The sequence below is a fragment of the Hyla sarda genome, chromosome 1 (assembly GCF_029499605.1).
Source record: "Hyla sarda isolate aHylSar1 chromosome 1, aHylSar1.hap1, whole genome shotgun sequence".
NCBI lineage: Eukaryota > Metazoa > Chordata > Amphibia > Anura > Hylidae > Hyla > Hyla sarda.
The window spans coordinates 550,582,545-550,598,772 of record NC_079189.1 but is presented as its reverse complement, the minus strand read 5'-3'; the positions used below and the strand labels follow the sequence as shown (position 1 = coordinate 550,598,772).

The following is a 16,228-nucleotide window of genomic DNA, read 5'->3' as shown; positions in this document are numbered from 1 at the left end:
AACGCCGGGGAGGCTAGCCATGCTATTTTAATCAGCAGTGTGCTATTCCGACACGCACATAGGGGCAATTGCTAAAGAGCAGGAGTATATATACCTCCCTTTCATGATCGCTATGAACAAGCAAAGTAGTGCATAGTGTATCAGATAGTCACTGAGAGGGGAATACATGTTCTTTAATTAATTCATTAGTGTGCAGGCACAACATCGGAAGCACACTGTGTTTTTAATCAAGTTTGCACAGTTTTGGTTGAAATACTCTGTGGAGTTTAATAAACTTTACATTTTAAATTTAAGTGGGGGATCTTTAGTTTGGGGTTATCCCTGAGGGTCATTCCCTTAGGTTTGTGATAATATTATTTACCCCGGGACCTCCGGGAGATTGTTTTGTGCCTGGTTGTAGACTCTGTCTCATGCTACCACTATAATGACAGCACCGCCAGCATTCAAAAGTGACCAAAACATCACCTAGGAAGCATAGGAACTGAGAAATGGTCTGTGGTCACTACCTGAACAACCACTCCTTTATGTGGGGTGTCTTGCTAATTGCCTATAATTTCCACCTTCCTGAGTAGACAGTGAGATTTCACAGAAGTGTGATTGACTTGGAGTTACATTGTGTTGTTTAAGTGTTCCCTTTATTTTTTTTGAGCAGTGTATTTTCGGGCATCTACACTGCAAACTTCCTGTAACAGCCCCTGCTTTTATGCCCTTAAATGTGTTGACAGGTTACTTTAGAATCAGTGATTCATGTCATATGCAGGGCCGTTTGAAGGAATTTGGGGGCCCCAAGCAAAATGGACATGGAGGCCCCCCTTTGATGTTAACACACGTCACGCTCTAGGGCCGGCGTCAGGACATAGTAACGCCGGCCCTTGAATTCTGGGAGCGCAACGTGAGCGAACGTCAATATGACGCACATTAGGTGCCGCAGAGTTCCCCCCACATTAGGTGCCGCAGAGTTCCCCCACATTAGGTAGGCAGTGTTCCCCCCACATTAGGTAGGCAATGTTCCCCCCACATTAGGTGCAGCAGTGTTCCCTACCCATACCCCCTGTCCAGACCCCCCCCCCCCAGGGCCATTTTTTTGGTGGGGGTTTGACTGCTGAGACCCCCACCGATCACCTCGGTTAAAGTGGTTCTCCAGCTGTTGGAAAGCTAAAACTCCCATCATTCTGGAGAGCCTCTTGCAATGGGAGTTGTAGTTTTGTAACAGCTGAAGAGACACAGATTGGACACAGTTCTACGCATCATCACTGCAGAACTTACAAGTGACTACAGTTCTGATGGGACAGTCAGGAGAATACACAATGATATCAGTGACCTGAGTGACGTCTTCTGACCTGAGTGATATCTTCTCTGTTATCTTTTCTTCTTCATCTGGTCCAGAGACCAGGTCTTCCTCCAGCTCCATCTTCTCTGCAGAGTCTGACATCCAGACATCATTGGCTCCTCAATGTCAGCAGATCCTCATCCTCTGCATGAAGACAGTAATCATTATAACCTTGCCAGAAAGTATAACCTAAATAAAATACTGCCCCACACTGTACCCTGAAAATAATACTGCTATACACTGTACCCACTTAATATAATACTGCCCCACACTGTACCCTGAGTATAATAATGCCCCACACTGTACCCTGAGTAAAATACTGCCCCACACTGTACTCTGAATATAATACTGCCCCACACTGTACCCTGAATATAATACTGCTATACACTGTACCCACTAAATATAATCCTGCCCCACACTGTACCCTGAATATAATACTGCCCCACAATGTATCCTAAATATAATACTGCTATACACAGTACCCACTAAATATAATACTGCTATTCACTGTACCCACTAAATATAATACTACCACACACTGTACCCACTAAATATAATCCTGCTATTCATTGTACCCTAAATATAATACTGCTATACACTGTACCCTAAATATAATACTGCCCCACACTGTACCCTGAATATAATACTGCCATACACTGTACCCTGAATAAAATACTGCTATACACTGTACCCACTAAATATAATACTGCCCCACACTGTACCCACTAAATATAATTCTGCCACACACTGTATCCTGAATATAATGCTGCCACACACTGTACCCTGAATATAATGCTGCCACACACTGTACCCTGAATATAATGCTGCCTCACACTGGACCTTGAATATAATACTGCCACACACTGTACCCTGAATATAATGCTGCCACACACTGTACCCTGACTATAATGCTGCCACACACTGTACCCTGAATATAATACTGCCACACTGTACCCTGAATATAATGCTTCCACACACTCTAACCCTGAATATAATAGTGCCCCACACTGTACCCTGAATATAATCCTGCCACACATTGTACCCCCTGAATATAATACTGCCACACACTGTACCCTGAAGATAATGCTTCCACACACTGTACCCTGAATATAATGCTGCCTCACACTGTACCTTGAATATAATACTGCCACCCACTGTACCCTGAATATAATGCTGCCACACACTGTACCCTGACTATAATGCTGCCACACACTGTACCCTGAATATAATACTGCCACACACTGTACCCTGAATATAATGCTTCCACACACTGTACCCCTGAATATAATACTGCCCCACACTGTACCCTGAATATAATGCTGCCACACACTGTACCCTGAATATAATGCTTCCACACACTGTACCCTGAATATAATGCTGCTCCACACTGTATCCACTGAATACAATACTGCCACACATGCATACACATCATATATACATATACACCCCCTCTTATCCTCTGTGTCCTCATCATCCCCATAACCCCCCTCATCATTACTATAACCAAACCTCTCCTCATCATTACTATAACTCCCCCCCCCCACACCTCTCCTCATCACTATTATAACCGGGGGGGGGGGGTTATGGGGGGGTGATGAGGAGAGGTGCAGGGGGGGGCACCTCTCATGACCCCCATAACACCCCTCTTGCATCTCTCATGACCCCATAACACCCCTCCTGCATCTCTCATGACCCCCATAACACCCCCCTGCATCTCTCATGACCCCCCAAAACACCCCACTGCATCTCTCATGACCCCCAAAACACCCCACTGCATCTCTCATGACCCCCATAACACCCCCCTGCATCTCTCATGATCCCCATAACACCCCCTGAATCTCTCATGATCCCCATAACACCCCCCTGCATCTCTCATGATCCCCATAACACCCCCCTGCATCTTTCATGACCCTATAACACCCCCCTGAATCTCTCATGATCCCCATAACACCCCCCTGCATCTCTCATGATCCCCATAACACCCCCTGCATCTTTCATGACCCCATAACACCCCCCTGCATCTCTCATAACCCCCATAACACCCCCCCTGCATCTCTCATGACCCCCATAACACCCCCCCTGCATATCTCATGACCCCCATAACAACCCCCCCTGCATCTCTCATGACCCCCATAACACCCCTACCTGCATCTCTCATGACCCCCATAACACCCCCCTGCATCTTTCATGACCCCATAACACCCCCCTGAATCTCTCATGATCACCATAACACCCCCTGCATCTCTCATGATCCCCATAACACCCCCCCTGCATCTCTCATGATCCCCATAACACCTCCCCTGCATCTCTCATGACCCCCATAACACCCCCCCTGCATCTCTCATGACCCCCAAAACACCCCACTGCATCTCTCATGACCCCCAAAACACCCCTACCTGCATCTCTCATGACCCCCAAAACACCCCACTGCATCTTTCATGACCCCATAACACCCCCCTGCATCTCTCATGATCCCCATAACACCCCTCCTGCATCTCTCAGGATCCCCATAACACCTCCCCTGCATCTCTCATGACCCCCATAACACCCCCCCTGCATCTCTCATGACCCCCAAAACACCCCACTGCATCTCTCATGACCCCCAAAACACCCCACTGCATCTCTCATGACCCCCATAACACCCCTGCATCTCTCATGACCCCATAACACCCCCCCCCCACACACACACACAGAGACCACACACACACACACACACACAAACAAACACACACACACCACACACCTCTCATCACCATTGCAGTCCCCTGACAACCATACAATCCCCCCCCCCCCCGGGCCCCCCGCGCCAGTTTACTTACCCTGTCGGGGATCGTTGCAGAGGCGGGAGTCTGCTGCTGCTCCTGTCACTGCACGGAGGATGCTGGAGGTTCCCGTGGGGACGCAAGCAGGGACAGGTCAGGTGATTGGTGTAGACGTGCGTGCCTGCGCGGGGCACGTGAAGTCTCTACTCCAATCATCCCCTGACCTGTCCGGTGCCGGCGCTGCTTTGTTTCTTAAGGGGCCCGCGCCCCCCAAAAATGTAATTTTGGTGAAATGTGCGGGCCCCCCGAAGTGCCCCGTTGCTACAGGATGGGCAAGCACCGGCTCTGCTCGGGGCCCCCCAGCCAGCTCGGGGCCCCAAGCAATTGCTTGGTTTGCCGGTCCGGTAGCGACGGGCCTGGTCATATGATATCTGACACAAAGCACCCCAGCCAAATAACTTCTGTAGAATACTACACTGTGAATGGGGTTGGAAGCCATGTGCCATTTATTATATAGTGGTGGTGCTGGGTTACCATTTCCCTGGCATAAGTTGTAGTAAATCCAGTTGGGACAGGAGGCCATACTTCTTTACATCTATGTTTAGTGGTGATGAGCAGGGACTGGGAGCATTGGAACATCAGCTGCTGTTGATCAGAGTAGATAACTTTTTTTTTATTTTATACCACCCCCAGCCATTTATATGAACAAATAACTATGGAACAGCCCTTTAAAATTTGAAGTCAGTCCGCCAACATTGCAAGGGTGTGGGTGTTCTAAATATGAAATGTTCACAAGTTTCTTCATCTGTACGGCTTAAATTAACAAATTCGGATAAAGCTTGACACAAAGCATATTCTTCTCCAGGCCACACTCATGTATCAGTATGAAAGTCAGAGGTACAGTGATCTCTGAGCCACAACAAAGAGCTCTTTAAGCACAATTTTACAATGGTGTTTAAATATGTATTTCCGTAATAAAAGATAGCCAAATTTAGCTTTTTCTCTTTTAGTGGAGATTAAAATATAAATTCAATTACACAAAATTACTGATCACTGTTTCCACTGAAACCAGATGCTTAGGTATTATTTAATTTAGTCATTAATCTATTCACGTCAGTAATAATGGTAATAATAGTAAGTATAGAAACAAGTAGCTCTTATATTCCAGGGTTTTTGGTTCTTTGAAGGGCCCGCAAAGTTAGTCTGGTTACTGATATACTTCACTTATCTTTGTTTGCCTGCCGGTATCAAATGTCTTTGTCTTTCTTTTCCCCAGAAGTTCATTTTATGCAGCCTACAAAATAAGTGTTGATTCGGATCTTTCTCAGCTTGCTGTGGGGCCCGAGACTATACATCACAAGTCAGAGCTTGGCTGCTTTGTCTGTTGTGTGTAAAGCCGTCCCCCTGATGACGTTACCAGTGCACATATGCGTACATTCATCATCACACAGATCAACAGCTTGTGTGTCATGTTGAGCTGTGCTGTAATGGGTAGAGGGACCTCCCATCTTGAAACAAAGGATACTGGGGATTGTAGTCAGAGGGAGGCCACAGAAACAGGAAGCAGCCTGTTCCCAAAAACAAAGCAACAGCGTGATGAGGGACACAGGATCTGTATTTGTGTTTACCACCAACACAAGCACAGTTTCTTGGTAAGCATGACCATTACTGTGTGATACTTAATTACTGAAGTCACCTTATGTTGGATAATCCTTTTAAGAAACCTTTACAGAAAATTTACCAACAACAGTGTAACAACACTGTAGTAACACAGTTGTACTTTCTATAAGCATTTAGTGGGGAAAACTAACTGTCAAAGGGACTAACCCATGACTGAGGCACAACTGTTTTTAAAAAAGTTTTTTAACCCCCTATCAGTTTTCCCCAAGCTCTGTTATGGCCTTGGCCATCTGTTGGAGCAGAAGTTAGGGTACACTTGTGCCACTGCGAGAAAGCAGCAGTCTAAGCCAAGACCCTGCTGCAACTACTGGGAATGGAAATGAGTACATTCCTGACAATGTAAGCCTTTACATGGTCAATAGAGACCACCTCATGTAAAGGAAATGGCAGAAGGAGGAAACTCCAGCTTTTGGCAACCGCTGATCATTGCCATGGCTGCATGTGTATTAGGCTGTAATATGTAGGCCAGGTCCACTCTATAGAATTTCTGTGAATTCCGTTTTGAAATTCACTCAGAATTCCGGTGCCGCAGACTCCTATTGCTGTCAACAGGATTCCGCTGCAAAGTGCACACTACAGAATTTTAGCAGATGTAATTTAGCACCACTGAAATTCTACCGACAAGTCCATTCTTTAGGCGGATTCCAATCCACAGACATTTCTATCTATGGGGACAGCAATGTCTGCGCGGTCCTAGTGCCGACTGATTCAGACGGCGCTGGCCACACTCAGAAGCTCCGTAAGGAAGTTTTCCGTCCAGAGCCTTGTAAGTGTGAACCCGGCCTTACAGGCAATAATTATTATGTTTTGCTATACTGAGTATGCCAAAGCCTTATTTTAGTGATCAAAAAGTGCCAAAGAAAAAAAGAAATCAATAATAAAAATTTTTAAAATAAATAAAACCATTAATAAAGGAAACAGAAAAAGTATATAAAGCCTGTTATAGTGTTTTTTTTAAATAAATAAATAAATAAATGAAAGCATTCACATATATACACCTGTTTGTAACAACCCAAGCAATAGAGTAAACACTGTGAACTCCATAAAACATCAAAGAACATTGCAGAATTGCTTTTTTTTTTTTATACACTTCAAGAAAGCTCCAATAAAAACATCAATTGCCTTTGCAATCTATGCACAAGTACAAAATACTATATACATATATAAGAATTGTTTATATAAGTAAAAATCTATAGTATACAATGGTTGGAAAGCTACACACTTAGGCTACTTTTACACTTATGAGCATTCATCAGTTATTAAACATCCATTTTCTGTGTAAAAACAGATGTATAATAATAGATGAAATAACGGGTGCTAACGGTTGAATAACGTTCGTCAAAATAACGGCATATTCATCCATTAAGACACGTTATAACATCCGTCATGTACGGCCATTTTAACACCTCTGCCTACAGACTCACACAGCCAGGACTACTACTACTTCCATCATGGAACAGACTTGTCTCCATGATGGGAGTAGTAGTTCCCCAGCTGCGGGAGTCTGCCGGTGGCTGGGGAGGATAAATTAGTGTTTGTACTACTACACCCATCATGGAACAGACTCTGAGGGAATGATTGCACCGGGTCTGACTTCTGAGACCCAATGTGATTAGAAATTATTAAACAGGGGAGCGGGTGGCATGCTGCACTCCCCTGCGATGTATGATGTATTTTACTTTCATTTTAAAATTTCCTCCCGGGAGCCTTGAATGGCCGGTATGGATGAGCCATTCAGGGCTCCTGGCAGGATTTTTAAACTTCAGTGTTCCTTACTGTATAAGTGTTCCTTACTGTCGGGTATGGAGGTGAGCAGTAACTGACATGTGCACTCTGATTGAGCTTGGAGCAGGGCAGGGAGATGTCGGGCGGCAGTGGGGAATATGAATATGAATGTGGCAGCGCATAGGGGTACAGGTGAGGTACCGTGGCGGGGAATGGAGCACTATTACATTGCAAAGGGGGGACAGTTCCCTCCATTCTCTGCTGCTCCTCTGTCAGATACAGAGATGAGCAGCAGGGAATGGAATTGTATGTCCCTGCTGTGCGCTGTGACAGCGTTAGAAGATGAGAAGATGACCGGGCAGCAGTCAGGAGGGGAATCATACATATACACATGGGGGGAATAAAATGAATATACTTAAGGGAGAATGTGATTATACAGTAATTAGGCACACTGAAGTTTAAAAAAAAAACGCCAGGAGCCCTGAATGGCTCCTCTGTACTGGCCATTCAGGGCTCCGGGTGGGGAATTTTAAAATGAAAGTAAAATACATCGTACATCGCAGGGGAGCGCAGCATCACACCCAACCCCCTGTTTAATAACTTCTAATCGCATCGGGTCTCAGAAGTCAGACCTGGTGCGATCATTCCCTCAGCCCCTGTACTACAACCCCCATCATGGAACAGAGTCTTTTCCATGATGGGGGTTATAGTACAAACACTAATGTAGCCTCCCCAGCAACTGGCAGACTCCCGCAGCTGGGGAATTACTACTCCCATCATGGAAACAAGTCTGTTCTATGATGGGAGTAGTAATAGTCCCTCAACACTGCAGGAGTCTGCTGATGTTACCTCTTATGAGCATGCTCAGAAGTAATAATGGATATTATAAACCAGGTGCAAACGGGTCATAACGGTTTATCAAAAAATCCCATAGACTTTAATGGGATTTTGTAACGGCCGTTTAACATCCCTTTTTAAGGCTTTTCTAACGGAAGTTTATAACGGGTCTTTTAACGGAGCAACTTTATAGTGTGAAAGGGGCCTAATTAAATAAAATAGGTTTGCACAATCTTTGCTGAAGTACTGAGTTGCACTATACCCGTAGTGCTAAATTGCAGTAAAATATGAAGTAAATGGATCAGACCTCATGGCACAGATGGCCGAATTTGAATATAGGAGTTATATTATATTGAAATAAATCAGTTAGAAATAATATGCTGTAAATAACAACTGAGGGATGAGGCTGGTAAAATATATATACTTTATTAAATACACAATAACATGCAATATGGAGATGCATGGCCCTTGCTGTCAGAATGGTGGTGTAGTGGAGACAATATATGCATGTAGAGGTAAAAGTTAGATATTAAAATGCTCAAAATAGGTATATATAAAATAAAATTGCCACTTAAAATAATCAAGCTAAAAAATGATTGTAGCGCGGGAGTTCTGCAAAAAAAATTGTCCATAAGACTTGATTGGTACCAATCTATAGGTTTAGAAGAATTGAAGGTGTGTTCCCATGGTTATAGTCATAACAGTAATGTCCAGATATAGTAGTAAGGAAACGTGTGCAGGTTGGCTGGTTCTCACAGCGCGCCCGGCCTTAAACACAGTAACCTGCAGGTAACAAATATGTTGGGGTTTGATTCGCTCATCTCTAACCCCAACATATTTGTTATTACCATAACTGTAACAAGATGTACTAAAATTGCTTTTAGTACAGCAATGGGTGTCATTAAGAAAAGGAAAAATATAATTTGTCCTCTAAAAAGTACATGTACATTCTTAATAAAATGTGAATACATAGACGACCAAAATGATAAACATAGTGAAACCTATCCCAGAAAATAAAATATAATTTATGCTGGAATCAAATTAACCCCTTAAGGACCACGGGTTTTTTCGTTTTTGCACTTTCGTTTTTTCCTCCTCACCTTTTAAAAATCATAACCCTTTCAATTTTGCACCTAAAAATCCATATGATGGCTTATTTTTTGTGCCACCAATTCTACTTTGCAGTGACATCAGTCATTTTACCCAAAAATCTACGGCGAAACGGAAAAAAATCATTGTGCGACGAAATTGAAGAAAAAATGCCATTTTGTAACTTTTGGGGGCTTCCGTTTCTATGCAGTAAAAATGACACCTTATCTTTATTCTGTAGGTCCATACGGTTAAAATGATACCCTATTTATATAGGTTTGATTTTGTCGTACTTCTGTAAAAAACATAACTACATTCAGTAAAATTTATATGTTTAAAATTGTCATCTTCTGACCCCTATAACTTTTTTATTTTTCCGCCTATGGGGCGGTATGTGGGCAAATTTTTTGCGCCGTGATCTGAAGTTTTTATCGGTACCATTTTTGTATTGATCGGACTTTTTTGATCACTTTTTATTCATTTTTTTATGATATACAAAGCGACCAAAAATACGTTATTTTGGACTTTGGAATTTTTTTTGCGCGTACGCCATTGACCGTGCGGTTTAATTAATGATATATTTTTATAGTTCGGACATTTATGCAAGCGGCAATACCACATATGTTTATATTTATTTTTATTTACATGGTGTTTTTTTTTATCGGAAAAGGGGGGGGGGGATTTGAACTGTTATTAAGGAAAGGGTTAAATGACATTTATTAACTTTTTTTTACACTTTTTTTTGCAGTGTTATAGCTCCCATAGGGACCTATAACACTGCACACACTGATTGCCAGCACTGTTCACTGCAAAGCCATAGCTTTGCAATGATCAGCGTTATCGGCGGTCGATTGCTCAAGCCTGAATCTCAGGCTTGGAGCAATCAATCGCCGAGGGGACATGCCGGAGGCAGATAAGAGGACCTCCGCTCGTGTCCCAGCTGATCTGGACACCGCAATTTTCACTGCGGTAGTCCCGATCAGCCCCGCTGAGCAGCCCGGCAGCTTTCGGTTTAGACGCGGCGTTCAACTTTGAACGCCGCGTCTAAAGCGTTAATAGCGCGCGGCACCGCGATCACTGCCGCGCGCTATTAGCCCGGGTACCGGCATCAGATACATGTTATATCTCGGGAACCGTCCAAGGACGTAAATATACGTCCTTGGTCGTTAAGGGGTTAATGCTAAGAATGTGGTCTGAACAGACTTTATATTTATTAATTCCCAATCAACCTCCTATCCCGTCCTACTATCCCGTCCTCCTATCCCGTCCTCCTATCTCGACCTCCTATCCGTCCTCATATCCCATCCTCATATCCCGTCCTCCTATCCCGTCCTCCTGTCTCGACCTTCTAACCCGACCTCCTATCCCGACCTCCTATCCCGTCCTCCTATCCCGACCTCCTATCTCGACCTCCTATCTCGACCTCCTATCTTCACCTCCTATCCCGTCCTCCTATCTCGACCTCCTCTCTCGACCTCCTATCCCATCCTCCTATCTCGACCTCCTATCTCGACCTCCTATCCCGTCCTCCTATCCCGTCCTCCTATCCCGACCTCTTATCCCGTCCTCCTATCCCGATCTCCTATCCCGATCTCCTATCCCGATCTCCTATCCCGATCTCCTATCCCAACCTCCTATCCATCCTCATATCCCATCCTCCTATCCCGTCCTCCTATCTCGACCTCCTATCTTGACCTCCTAACTCGACCTCCTATCCTGACCTCCTAACCCGACCTCCTATCCTGAACTCCTATCCCGACCTCCTATCACGTACTCCTATCCCTTCCTCCTATCTCGACCTCCTATCTTTACCTCCTATCTCGACCTCCTATACTGACCTCCTATCCCGACCTCCCATCCCGACCTCCTATCCCGTCCCCCTATCCTGTCCTACTATCCCGTCCTCCTATCCCGTATTCCTATCTTGACCTCCTATCCGTCCTCATATCCCGTCCTCCTTTCCCGTCCTCCTATCTCGACCTTCTAACCCGACCTCCTATCCAGACCTCCTATCCCGTCCTCCTATCCCTTCCTCCTATCCCTACTTCCTATCTCGACCTCCTATCCCAACCTTCCCGACTTCCTATCCCGACCTCCTATTCTGACCTCCTATCCCGTCCTCCTATCCCGACCTCCTATCCCCTCTTCATATCCCGTCCTCCTATCTCAACCTCCTATCTCGACCTCCTTTCCCGACCTCCTATCCCGTCCTCCTATCCTGACATCCTATCCCGTTCTCCTATCTCGACCTCCTATCTCGACCTCCTATCCCATCCTCCTATCCCAACCTCTTATCCCGACCTCCTATTCCGTCCTCCTATCCCGATCTCGTATCCCAACCTGCTATCGCGTCCTCATATCCCATCCTCATATCCCGTCCTCCTATCCCATCCTCCTATCCCATCCTCCTATCTCGACCTCCTATCTCGACCTTCTATCCCCTCCTCCTATCCCGACCTCTTATCCCGACCTCCTATCCTGTCCTCCTATCCCAACCTCCTATCCCAACCTCCTATCTCGTCCTCATATCCCATCCTCCTATCCCATCCTCCTATCCCGTCCTCCTATCCTGACCCCCTATCCCGTCCTCCTATCCCGTCCTTCTATCCTGTCCTCCTATCTTGACCTATCTCAACCTCCTATCCCGACCATCTCGTCCTCCTATCTCGACCTCCTATCCCAACCTCCTATCCTGACTTCCTATCCCGTCCTCCTATCCCATCCTCCTATATCGACCTCCAATCCCTACCTCCTATCCTGACCTTCTATCCCGACCTCCTCTCCCGTCCTCCTTTCTCTACCTCCTATCCCGACCTCCTATCCTGTCCTCCTATCTCGACCTCATATACCATCCTCCTATCTCGACCTCCTATTTCAACCTGCAATCTCGACCTCCTATCTCAACCTCCTATCCCGTCCTCCTATCATGATTTCGTATCCCAACCTCCTATCCCGTCCTCCTATCCCGTCCTCCTATCCCATCCTCCTATCCCGTCCTCCTATCTCGACCTCCTATCTCGACCTCCTATGCCGTCCTCCTATCCTGACCTCTTATCCCGACCTCCTATCCCGTCCTCCTATCCCGATCTCCTATCCCAACCCCCTATCCCATCCTCATATCCCATCCTCATATCCAGTCCTCCTATCCCGACCCCCTATCCCGTCCTCCTATCCCATCCTCCTATGTTGACCTATCTCGACCTCCTATCCCGACCATCTCGTCCTCCTATCTCGACCTCCTATCCCGAACTCCTATCCCGACTTCCTATCCCGTCCTCCTATCCCGTCCTCCTATATCGACCTCCAATCCCGACCTCCTAACCTGACCTTCTATCCCGACCTCCTATCCCGTCCTCCTTTCTCTACCTCCTATCCTGACCTCCTATCCTGTCCTCCTATCTCGACCTCATATCCCATCCACCTAACTCGACCTCCTATTTCGACCTTCAATTTCGACCTGCTATCTCGACCTCCTATCCCGACCTCCCCTCCCATGTAATAGTGCAAAAATGATATGTTACTCAGTACCTAATCCTGATCATGTGCATATAATTTGTAAGTTGTAGGACCTATATTTCCAGAGAAAAAAGCATTTATCTACTGCTGAGTTACTTTTTCATCTTGCTGGCTGGAGGGGGCGTGTCTATCTGTCTCCCTCCTAGTAATAACTCATCTTCTCTGAGTCTCGGGAGTGAGCCTGGGCAGTCAGCCAATCACTCATCTCTACTCCTCTCTACTGTGGGTGTATGTACATTTCTATACAGGTATGGGTATGTGCAGTGCATTGCACCCTTGTTATTAGTACAGGCTAGGGTGCAATGCTCTGCACATACCCCCACCGTTATAGGAATGTACATACACACACACTGCTATACACCTGGGGGGGGGTATGTGCAGACTGCAGAGCATGGCCCCCCAGTGTCTGTAGAAGACCCTAGGGTGCAATGCTCTGCAGTCTGCACATACCCCCCCATGCGTGTGTATGTAAATTCTTATACAGGTGGGGGTATGAGCAGACAGCAGAGCATTGCACCCTAGGGTCTGTGCAGAGGCTCTGGCTAGGAGGATTGCTGAGATGCAGACACTTACAGACCCAGCCGGGGCTGGAGCACGAGCAGTACAGGTACAGTCTCGATCCTCCAGGGCAGGCTACCCGGGCTCCACAAAATGGCAAGGGGGGGAGGCGGTGATGGCAGGGTGAGGAGACATGGAAGGGGCACAATCCCAATGCAGCCCTCTAGTACAGAGCTCTATGCTGCCGCAGCACATGGAGCAGACAGCACAGTGCTCAACTGCAGACTCCTCCGCGCCTAACAGCATGAAAGGTAAGGCCTCGCCCACTGCTCTACAGGGGCTGAATTACTATGAAACTAGTAGTAGAATATGGCACTCTTGATCAAGTAAGTTGGTGCTCAAGTAGGATCCCACTCCGTAAATCATAGAACAAAAAGACTCAGATATTGCGAATGGGAGGTTTAGTGCAATCCAATACAAGCGATAATGTTTCGGTTGCACATCTTCTTTGCCACCTTCACAGCTTTAGGCCGGTTTCCGCACCAACTTCGCAGCAATCTTTGATCTGATAAAGGTCAATCTTTGACCGAAACGTTATCTCTTTATGGCCGGTATTCATGATATTGTAAAATCTAGACTAGTCTGTCTGGGTAAAAGGCAGGCAACCCCTAGTGGCGGCTATTTTGAGCTTAAATTTCGGGTGAAAATTTACTTTTTTTTTTTACAGTTGTGTATTGTGAAATGGCACATTATAATGAGTTCTGCAATATATCAAAAGTTTTCAACAATGACAGTGCCTCTTTAAGTGTCAAAATACCAAGAACCATTGTCAAGGTAAAAATAATTCTGATAGGTAAACAGTTTCTCCATATTTCCTCAACCCCTAAAATAAAGCGACTTCCTGCTGCGTTCTTTGGAAATGAAGGAGACCTTTAACTTGTGACGTTATTATCGCCCAAACCTGTGGATGCGCTACACTATACTTTATAATAAAGTCAAAAAGCTAACTCGTCAGTTATGTTTCCATGGCTGTGGTGACGCATTTCATGGTTCTAGTACTACCTGTAATAAATTTGTATTCCAGCTTTCATTTTATCCCCCATGGGAAGTACCAATGAGAGGTGAATACCTACTGTCACCAATTTTACTAGGAAGAGTTGCACTTTTTAAAACTATTTAACTAGAACAATTAGGGAGTAAACATAAGATGAAACCCTTATGTATTGATGTGTCAATGTATTATATAAAACTGCCTACTTTTCATATTAAGCAAAATCTCCCCCAATGCCTATAGATTTTTACTGACCCTCTGTTTCCCACTAATTTCTAGATGTTTTTGGATTCTTTCTCACTTACTATATGTATATCTTATTAAATAACAGTTGTACTATTTGTGCTGGGGTTCTAAATATGTATTCACCGTATGCTACTGTATCTCAACTACGCTTTTCAATACCGTTGCAAAACAGGTATAATAATATGTGCTCGCAAAATGTAATCCCAAAGGACACTCCTATGGAATTCATCTGGCCAAACAAGCTCTTCGAGTATGATAGAAGTGTATACATCAAGCACATTTCCCAAGGTAAACACCATATTCACAGACGGAAAATAATGTGAACAGAACCTAATATCTTTTACAGTGTTACATCAATTTCCAATCCATTTTATTTTTCAAAATCTGCCATGCGGTTGATATCAAATTCTTGTATTAGAATCTAAAGTAATTACTCTTTGTATATTGATCTTCCTTCTCCAAGGCAATACTATTGTTTTTCCTATTAGGTGTCTTCACAGATATTAACTAACAATATTTGTTTTCCACTTCAGTGACCATATCCCTTCCAATGTTTGAGTGCTGTATATAATTGCACTGTATCGTCATTGGAATTATTGTGTTTACTTACCTTAGAAACTCTTCATTTTTTTTATCAAAATGCTCACGCAGGTCTTCAAAAACAACATGCATGTCCGAAAACGGTGCGATGAGGAGATGTACGGTATGTAGCAAAATTTGTCAAAATTATATTAGATATTGTGCCATAAGTGGAATATCTGATGTACAAAAAATTTATTATGTGTTTTCAAACTTTTCAAACCTCACAACGTATGATTAGTTAGATGTTTAGACATTTTTTTTCTTCTGCAAAATGTTGGTATATTGTCAGACTGAAAGAAATTGTTAACACATTTTTGTATGTTCTAGGAAATGTCTAATATATGCAGCTATAGTTTTATTAATTTTTATAATTTTGAAATGTTGTTTTTTTTTTTTTTTTATTCTTAACTTTCCTGGGGTGGCCATTATTGAAGACACACACCTATTGTTTCCAGAGATGAGTGAGTGACTGAGAAGACGCATTCAAAGACTTATCCGTGTGTTTTTTGTATAATGTTATCGTCTTGCTTTATATCGACCCAGGCAGTACAATAAAGTTGTTATTACCTTGCCAATCCTCTAATGATAATGAGATGGCTCTTGCCAATATGACCAGGGGCCTGAATGAAAACTGAAATCTTTCAAGATTTTTTAAATGTTTTTATGCATTGATCCTCGTATTTTCTGGTTATGTTGTGTATGTGTTCTCCAAACCTTTAGCAATTGACATTTGGTTCATCCTACATAAGGCTAACTACATGGAAACTTCATGGACACTTGATGTAATAAACCAATCCCTTAGTTCTGCAAGTTATGTCAGTTTAAATTTTACTTTACTAAATTTCCCATTAGAGCTTTCAACATATTTAGATGGTCTTTTTACATTTAAACACCGATATACTTTACAGTTTT

General features: G+C 44.3%; 1 long non-coding RNA gene across 2 annotated transcripts in view; it reads left to right on the top strand.

Annotated features, from left to right (window-relative positions):
- Positions 1-16,018, top strand: part of LOC130311345 (uncharacterized) — a 159,858-nt gene extending 143,840 nt beyond the window's left edge. For both annotated transcript variants that reach the window (XR_008859753.1, XR_008859759.1), the window contains exons 2-3: positions 15,386-15,437; positions 15,751-16,018. This is a non-coding gene — a long non-coding RNA (uncharacterized LOC130311345). The remainder of the gene's footprint in view (positions 1-15,385; positions 15,438-15,750) is intronic.
- The last annotated feature ends 210 nt before the right edge of the window (positions 16,019-16,228 follow it).